Consider the following 9844-nt stretch of genomic DNA (forward strand, 5'->3'; position numbering starts at 1 on the left):
CAAGGCTTTTTTGTTTGCGGTCGCACTATAACGCCATTTAGTTTCACTTACATAACATGAACGAAACTTATGCGCGGGTGATACAAATAGTATATTTTCAGAAATTTAAATTGTCACGGGGAATTTTATGAAAACCTAATGAAAATCTTTTTAAATAATGCTATGAAAATTTTGTAAAAAGTCAATTAAATAGGAAAGTGCTTCAGTATCGTACAAAAGCCCTACTGCCTACCATGAAAGCTGGAACGCCCACTAGTGGGTGGTAGGGACCAGGTTGACTACCACTGATGTAGTAGGTGCGTGTTGGACTGCTGCTCTTCCGGTTTCTGGCATGTGCATGCGCACTGGCCATCTAGTCTTCCGGTTCTTAGCATGCATGCATGCACAAACACTAGCTGGCCAGTGCACATGTGCACACCAGAAATGGAAGAGTAGCTGCCTGGCGCGTGCATACACACTGGGTGGCTGATCTTGTGGTTTCAGGCAGCTCTGCGCATGTGAAGATCAGCTGGCTGGCATGCCGGAACCTGGAAGAACAACGGGTGATGGCTCGCGTGCCCGGAGAGCAGGGGTGGTATTCATTCACCTTCACTACCGGTTCGCAAAAGTGAAACTGCAAAAGCGCGTGTCTGCTCCTCCATGCATGTATAGACATCAGGAATGGAACGTGATGACCTCCAGATGGGTGGGCGGAGCCTCCCGTAGCTGCCGCTACCGGTTCTCCCGAACCGGATCAAACCGGCTGAATGCCACCACTGCCAGAGAGATGGCTCTACATGCCACCGTTCGCCATCACGGACCTATAACTTATCACTTTGCTGATTGTATGTACAACGGAGAGCTTATTCACCAGAGACAAATTCCTTGTGTGTCCAATCACCCTTGACTGATAAAGAATTCTATTTCCAGGAGTGATGCTTTAGATACCAATACTTCCTTCAGGTCTGCAGCAGAGGTGGGTTTCAGCAGGTTCTGACTAGTTCTGGAGAACTGGTAGTGGAAATTTTGAGTAGTTTGGAGAACCGGTAGTAAAAAATTCTGACTGGCCCCGCCCCCATCTATTCTTTGCCTCCCAATTCCCAGCTGATCAGGAGGAAATGGGAATTTTGCAGTAACCTTCCCCTGGAGCAGGGTGGGAATGGAGATTTAACAGTATCCTTCCCCTGCCATGCCCACCAAGCCATGCCCACCAAGCCATTCTACACCCACAGAACTGGTAGTAAAAAAAATTGAAACCCACCACTGCTACAAACTCATGGTAAACCGATCCAAACTAGACTGCAGAAAATGCAACTTCAGTCTTACATATTGGAAAAAAGAACCCAAACACAAAGTACATGCTTGATGGACATTACCTTACAGATGACCCACACCCTGTTAAAGACCTTGGAGTTTTCATATCAAATGATCTAAGTGCCAAAGCCCACTACAACTACATAGCAAAGGCTCTAAGAGTTGTAAATCTAATCTTGTGTAGCTTCTTTTCCAAAAACACTACACTACTAACCAGAGCATATAAAACATTTGCTAGGCCAATTCTAGAATACAGCTCTCCTGTCTGGAACCCACACCACATTTCTGACATCAATACAATTGAACGTGTCCAGAAATATTTTACAAGAAGAGTTCTCCACTCCTCTGAAAACAACAAAATACCTTATCCCACCAGACTTGAAATCCTAGGCTTAGAAAACTTAGAACTCCTTCGCCTTCGACAAGACCTAAGTTTAACTCATAGAATCATCTATTGTAATGTCCTTCCTGTTAAAGACTACTTCAGCTTTAATTGCAATAATACAAGAGCAACCAATAGATTTAAACTTAATGTTAACCGCTTTAATCTAGATTGCAGAAAATATGACTTCTGTAACAGAATCATCAGTGCTTGGAACACATTACCTGACTCTGTGGTCTCTTCCCATAATCCCAAAAGCTTCAACCAAAAACTTTCTACTATTGACCTCACCCCATTCCTAAGAGGACCATAAGGGGCGTGCATAAGAGCACAAACGTGCCTACTGTTCCTGTCCTATTGTTTCTCTTTTTTCTTCATATATATATATATATATATATATATATATATATATATATATATATATATATATATATATATATATATATATATATATATATATATATATATATATATATATATATATATATATATATATATATATATATATATATATATATATATATATATATATATATATATATATATATGCTTATACTTCCTTATATTTCCTCATATATATGTTTATATACCGCATAATCTTTTTGTGTGATGCCTATATATATTGTTGTGACAAATAAATAAATAAATAAATAAATAAATAAATAAATAAATAAATAAATAAATAAATAAATAAATAAATAAATAAATAATAGAGTTATCAACACCTGGAATGCACTACCTGGCTCTGTGGTTTCTTCCCCAAATCCCCAAAACTTTTATCTTAGACTGCCTACTGTAGACCTCACCCCATTCCTAAGAGGTCTGAAAGGGGCGTGCATAAGTGCACCTGCATGCCTACTGTCCCTGTCCTAATGTTTTGTTTTATTCATACCCTTTACACGGGTATGTAATGTACCCACAGAACCGGTAGTAAACATTTTTGAAACCCACCACTGGTCTGCAGCCTACATCTGGACACGACACTGTAGTTCCCGAATTCAGTAGGAGGAAGATACATCCTGTCAGGCTGTTTCTGATTATATTTAGGAAAGAATACACCTTGACTTCATTTGTAAATAAAGAAAAGTACTTTTACTAAATACATCCGGACTACAGCTGTTCAAAGTTGGATCTGAGACAGAATATGGCTAACATCCCATATCCCCTCGTTAGTCCCTCCTTCCCACAAAAGGTCAGGCAGGCCTGGTCCAATGCCAGCTCCTTCTCACCCCCCTGTGGTAATCTTCTTCCGAAGATCTCCAGCAGTTTCTTATCTCTGGAATGCAGGGTACGTTGGAAAGCCCGGGCGTCTGCCATTTATGCTGATTCAAACATTAGCTGCCCCCTCCCCTCCTTTTATGACAGATGACACTCTTAAAGGGCCCTCTTCTGTTAATCTGAATAGGATAGTATACATCTTAGGTTCATGGCTATTTTACATTAACATACTGACACTGCAATCTAACTACTGAATACAAATTGCACACATATAACACAAATAGAGTGAAGCTTGGAGTGGAGGCTGACACATCCCTTGGCACAGGTTTGGAAATTATTATTATGGCTTAGGACCGGGGTATTTGCGAGACTGCCTTCTGCCACCGATTGCCTCCCAAAGACCTGTGCGCTCCCACAGAGCGGGCCTCCTCAGGGTGCCGTCAACCAAACAATGTAGGTTGGCGGCCACAGGGGGAGGGCCTTCTCTGTGGCGGCACCAGCCCTATGGAACAAGCTACCTCCGGGGTTACGCCAATTCCCTGACCTCCGGGCCTTCAAACGTGAACTGAAGACTTTATTATTTCACCAAGCGGGACTAGCCTAAGACGTATTTTAGTGAAATTTAATGACCAAATATTTGTAGTGTTATTTATTATATTTGTATTATATTGGTGTGTGTATTTTATGGGCTCTTGAGGCCGTGTGGGTCTGGATGGGGAGGAACAGGCTCCGACTCAACCCTTCCAAGACAGAGTGGCTGTGGGTTCCGGCGTCCTGGTACAGTCAGCTTACACCATCGCTGACTGTGGGGGGGGGGAAGTACTGACCCCCAGGGGAGGAGTGTGCAACTTAGGCGTTCTCCTGGACGACCGGCTGTCCTTAGAGGAACATTTGACAGCCGTTGCCAGGGGAGCATTTTATCAGGTTCACCTGATTCGTCAGTTGCGCCCCTTCCTTGACTGGGACGCCTTACGCACGGTCACTCACACCCTTGTCACTTCCCGCCTGGACTATTGCAATGCTCTCTACATGGGACTCCCCTTGAAGAGCACCAGGAGGCTCCAGTTAGTCCAGAATGCGGCCGCGCGGGTGATAGAGGGAGCACCGTGTTGCTCCCATATAACACCTACACTGGCTGCCGGTAGCCTTCCGGGTGCAATTCAAGGTTTTGGTTACCATCTTTAAAGCGCTCCATGGCTTAGGACTGGGATATCTACGAGACCGCCTTCTGCCACCGATTGCCTCCCAACGACCAGTGCGCTCCCACAGAGCGGGCCTCCTCAGGGTGCCGTCGATCAAGCAATGTAGGTTGGCGACCCCCAGGGGGAGGGCCTTCTTTGTGGCAGCACCGGCCCTATGGAACGAGCTTCCTCCAGGGTTACGGCAACTCCCTGACCTCCGGACCTTCAGGCGTGAACTGAAGACTTTATTATTTCAGCGAGCTGGACTAGCCTAAGAATAAAATATTTTAGTTAAATTTTAATGGGTTTTTAATTGGTCTTTACCGTTTTAGTGATTTGGCTATTATAATATTTTGTTTTAATTGGATTTTAAATTGGTTATTTATTATAGTGTTGTATTTTAATATGCCTGTGAACTGCCCTGAGTCCTACGGGAGATGGTGCGGTATAAAAGTATGATTAATAAATAAAATAAAAAAATAAATAAAATATTGGCTGTACACCGCCCTGAGTCCTTCGGGAGATGGTGCAGTATAGAAATGTAATTATAAATAAATAAATAAATATTAGCATATTTATAATTAAACAGTAGAGGGATGCGTGGCTCAGGGGGTAAGACAGCTGAGCTTGTCGATCGAAAGGTCGGCAGTTTGATGGTTTGAATCCCTAGTGCTGACGTGTAATGGGATGAGCTCCCGTGACTTGTCCCAGCTTCTGCCAACCTAGCAGTTTCGAAAGCATGTAAAAAATGCAAATAGAAAAAATAGGGACCACCTTTGGTGGGAAGGTAACAGCGTTCCATGCGCCTTTGGCATTGAGTCATGCCGGCCACATGACCACAGAGACGTCTTCGGACAATGCTGGCTCTTCGGCTTTGTAACAGAGATGAGCACCGCCCCCTAGAGTCGGCAACAACTAGCACGTATGTGCGAGGGGAACCTTTACCTTTTTAAATTAAACAGTTCAATAATACACCAGCTTTTTGCACACCTTTGCCATAGATGGAGTGAAATGAAGCAGTGTATATGAAATTGGTCCTTTTAGCCCATGTTAATGATATGGTACCTGAGTGAATTCAGGATGCCACTGGATTTTGTCTGGATGAATGAGGAAGGATTTTCCTGGAGGTGCTCGTGGATCTATTTCTCCAACCGGGATGTTGATATAAGAGCTATTTGGGAAAGTGACCAAGTTTACAATGTCAAATCCAGCTTGCAGTGTTCCATCTTCGTTCAATTTAATTTCATCTCCAGCATTGTTGTTGAAGGAAATTCTCTGCAGAAATGCGTGGAGCTTGCAGAAAAAAAAAAGAGGGTCAGGTTTAAGGAGAAACAGATATGCTTCCTAATGATCTGAAAGAACACCCGTTTTTAAAATTTGAAATCTTTATGAAGGACTATAACAGTTTAACTGTAATTATTGGACCCTAATCTGTGGGATGTGGTGGCTCAGGGGCTAAGACAGCTGAGCTTGTCGATCGAAAGGTCGGCAGTTTGGCAGTTCGAATCCCTAGTGCTGCCGTGTAACGGGGTGAGCTCCCATGACTTGTCCCAGCTTCTGCCAACCTAGCAGTTTCGAAAGCATGTAAAAAATGCAAGTAGAAAAAATAGGGACCACCTTTGGTGGGAAGGTAACAGCGTTCTGTACGCCTTTGGCGTTGAGTCATGCCGGCCACATGACCACGGAGACATCTTCAGACAGCGCTGGCTTCTTCAGCTTTGAAACAGAGATGAGCACCGCCCCCTAGAGTCAGCAACGACTAGCACGTATGTGCGAGGGGAACCTTTACCTTTATCTTAATCTGTGCTAGATACTAAAAACTCTTTTAGTATTCGGCGATTTTCTTCAGTGATGTTTAGATAGCTGCCTGTTGTGACCTAGGCCCAAGTACTTATTACCAGACACAATCAGTCCTAAACAAATGTATTTTATTAGAACAGCTGAGAATTACTTCATTCTCAGCTTAGTCCAAATTAATTCCAAAACAAATCTTTCAGAAAAAGTCCTTCGGCCTTATCACAAACCTTTGTCTTCTTTGGCACCCTGCCAAAGGCTTTTCTTGGCAAAGCCCCACAAAATTCAGAAACAAGAGACGCCAAATAGATTGTAGCAATGTTACTTTCCTACAAAGAGCCCAAGATCCATTGCTGCTTTTTAAAGCCTTATGGGAGGGGCCAATCATCTCCTGGCCTTAGTCCCGAGTTGTCCTTTTTGTTTTAGCTGCCACCTATTTCCATCTTGGTTCTCCCCTTGATTAGTTTCCATCCATTGCTTCTTGATCTGCCTTCAGGCATTTTTGAGAATAGGTTGACCCCACCTATTCTCTGTGGCAGCCTGCTTCTATCATGTCACCCTAGTCCTCCTTTTCATTAGAATAAGGTAAAGGTTTCCCACTCATATGCATGCTACTCATTTCTGGCTCTAAGGGTGGTGCTCATCTCTGTTTCCAAGCCAAAGAGCCAGCTCTGTCTGAAGACGTCTCTGTGGTCATGTGGCCGGCATGACTCAACTGCCAAAGGCACATGGAACGCTGTTACCTTCCCACCAAAGTGGTCCCTATTTTTCTACTTGCATTTTTTACATGCTTTCGAACTGCTAGGTTGGCAGAAGCTGGGACAAGTAACGGGAGCTCACCCTGTTACGTGGCACTAGGGATTCGAACTGCTGAACTGCTGACCTTCTGATTGACAAGGTCAGCATCTTAGCCACTGAGCCACCAAGCCACCACATCCCTCTCATTAGAATAGACATACCCCAAATCCTGCAACCTTAATTTGTATTTTTTATATATATTTGTTTTCTGAGGTTTTTGCGGGTGTTTGTATGTAGGTCTTTGGTTATTCGGGTTTTCTTCCGCGTAAAATTGGAAGTGTCTTGGCGACGTTTTGACGAAGTCTCATTCGTCATCTTCAGGCTGGTGTTTACAGCTTCGTGCTTCTAGGAGCAATGAATGTTCGCAGCTGTTTCTTCCTTTTAACTGCTAGTGGGGGTTTGAACTGATTGGTTGGGAGTTTGGCTGTGTTTTGATTGGGTGTAGGTGTGTTCTGATTGGTTGGGGGTTTGGCTGTGCTCTGATTGGATGGTGGGGTTGGCTGTTCTCTGATTGGCTGGGGGTGTGTTCTGTTTGGGTGGGGGGGCTTGGTTGTGCTCAGGTTAATCTGAGTTGCAGGGGGATTTGAATTGGTGAGCTGCATTGCTGTTGTTTGTCTTTGCGTTCATGGTCGTGCTACATCTTCATGATGGGTGTCAGTTTGCTGCATGTATGGATTGGAGGGGTTTGAAATGGCTAATGATGCAGCTGTGGCCTGGCTTCTGGTCCCAGGTCGTGCTTCATCATCGGTGTGGGTTTGAGTCTGCTTTCCACGTGGATGTGTGATGGTGACATGCTGTGTGGCATTTGTGAGTGTGGGTCTTGTGTCATTCTTCATGTTAGGGATTCATTTGTTGATAAGGGCGGGTTTCCAAATGGCTGGTAGGTGGGAGGTATCATCTCGTTTATTCATGTTGTGTGGGCATTTTTCTGTCTCGATGGCTTCTCTGATTATTCTGTTGTTGAAGTGTTCAGTTTTGGTGATAGTTCTGGTATTTTTAAAGTCAATTTTATGTCCTGGGGCTTTAAGGTGTTGGACCAGGGAAGAAGTTAGTTCCTCTTTTCTGACTGAGTTCTTATATTCTTCAATGGGTGCACTTATTCTTCTGTTGGTTTGTCCGATGTATGTGGTGCTGCAGGCGGTGCATGGGATTTCATATACTCCTTGATTTTCTAATTCAATTTTGTCTTTGGGATTTCTTAGGATGGTGGATATTTTTCACCATCCTAATGGGATTTTAAATTGGGTTTTATTTTATGTATTGTATTTTAAATTATTGCCTAAATTGAATAAGTTTTTTAATTTTGTTTTATTATTTTATTGTATTCTATGTTATTGTTATTTTATCTGGCTGTTAACTGCCCTGAGTCCTTTGGGAGAAGGGCGGTATAAAATTAAAATATTATTATTATTATTATTATTATTATTATTATTATTATTATTATTATTATTATTATTATTATTATTATTATTATTATTATTATTATTATTATTATTATTATTATTCAGTTTGTGCAGAAGCCCTCCTCCCATATATAAAAGGCACCACAGACAGAATCATTAAGATCCTCCACAAACACAACATCAAGACAGCATTCTGCTACCGTTCCTGTCCTAATGTTTCCTTTGATTGTATCCAATTTCATATAGTTATTACATACTTATGATTATACATATGTTTATATATCGTATAGTTATTTCATGCTTATGCTTATATATAATGTTGTGACAAATAAATAAATAAAAATAAAATAAAATCTTTATAAAAAAGACATCAATAAAGAGAAATCTTACCTGCCAGGCTTCTATTGTCTTTGATTGTATATGATCCATGCCCTTCCATATGTACTGATGTGTCCTAATTGTGTGAGCAGCATGTAAGGCTTGAGCCACAGCATAGACGGCATTGTAGATACTGTAACTATGGCTAAGCAGGCTGGTTTCAAAGAAGGCTGCGAGAAGGTTCTCCAGTCTTTCTTCTCCACTACATTCATCATCTGCAGGAGCATCTTTATTTGGTACCGAGCAGCCAAAAGCTTGCTTCCAGACATCTCTAATAAAGCCATCTTGATTTGCCCTGGAAGGGGTGACAGCCTTTATATATTGTTGGAAACCTGGAAGTTCCTTTTTGCTAATTGAGAAGGAAATGGCCCCATGGAACATTTGCATATCGAGAGCCTTCTGTATGGAATGTAAGGTGAAATCGTTTTGGGCCGTCGCGATCCACACTTTGCGTGTGGAAATTTCCTGTGAGTAATGAGAAGCCGTCATGGGGAAGAATTTGGTCACCAGTAGTGCAGAGGCCAGCCACATAAAGACTATATTTTCCCCATGTAGGATCACTGCATTTGCGGTTTTCTCTGTGAACACGGCGACGTGGCTCACCGTTCGTTCGACCATTTCAAAGAGTTCGTAAAAATGGAAGTTTCTGTCAACCCTTTCGGTGAATTCGGAACAGATTTTGTTTCGCAAGAGCATGGGTTCCATAATTTGGATGAAATGTTCCCCATGTGTGTCATCGGCAATGACGAATCCTACCCATTTCCATCCAAAGTAGAGGAGGAGCTGGACTAAGCCCATGTACTGGAGGGCTTCATCGGGGGCCATGCGATAAAAAGGGGGGAAACGCGATTCATCAGTCGCTACCAGTTGAAAGGAGCCATAGGAAATCTAAAGGAAAGAAAGGAAGAATGAGAGAAAGAGAGAATGACGGCGAAAGATAATTCCTTTTTTTATTGATTGAAACCACTTTATTTTTTAAAAAAAAAAATATGGATGCTTAATATTTTTGTTTAAAGATCTCCCAGAAAGGGAGATATCCTTTTTGAAACTTATATGCCTTTCTCTCTTTCTGTCTCTCTCTTTCTTTCATACATACACATGTATATATACACATACACACATACACACCAGTGGTGGGTTGCTACTGGTTCGCCCTGAATCGGGTGAACCGGTAGCGGTGGTGGCAGCAGGTTCTGTCCACCCACCTGGACGTCTGTTGCATCCACAGGAGCGTCACATATGTGTGTGAGAGTGTGCGCGCCTGCAGGCAAACTGGTAGGGACTAAAATTGAAACCCACTACTGATACACACATACACACACACACACACACACACTTATACACACACATACACATACACACCAGTGGTGGGTTGCTACTGGTTCACCCTGAATCGA

Source organism: Ahaetulla prasina, chromosome 4 (genome assembly GCF_028640845.1).
Source record: "Ahaetulla prasina isolate Xishuangbanna chromosome 4, ASM2864084v1, whole genome shotgun sequence".
In the NCBI taxonomy this organism is placed as follows: Eukaryota; Metazoa; Chordata; class Lepidosauria; order Squamata; family Colubridae; genus Ahaetulla; species Ahaetulla prasina.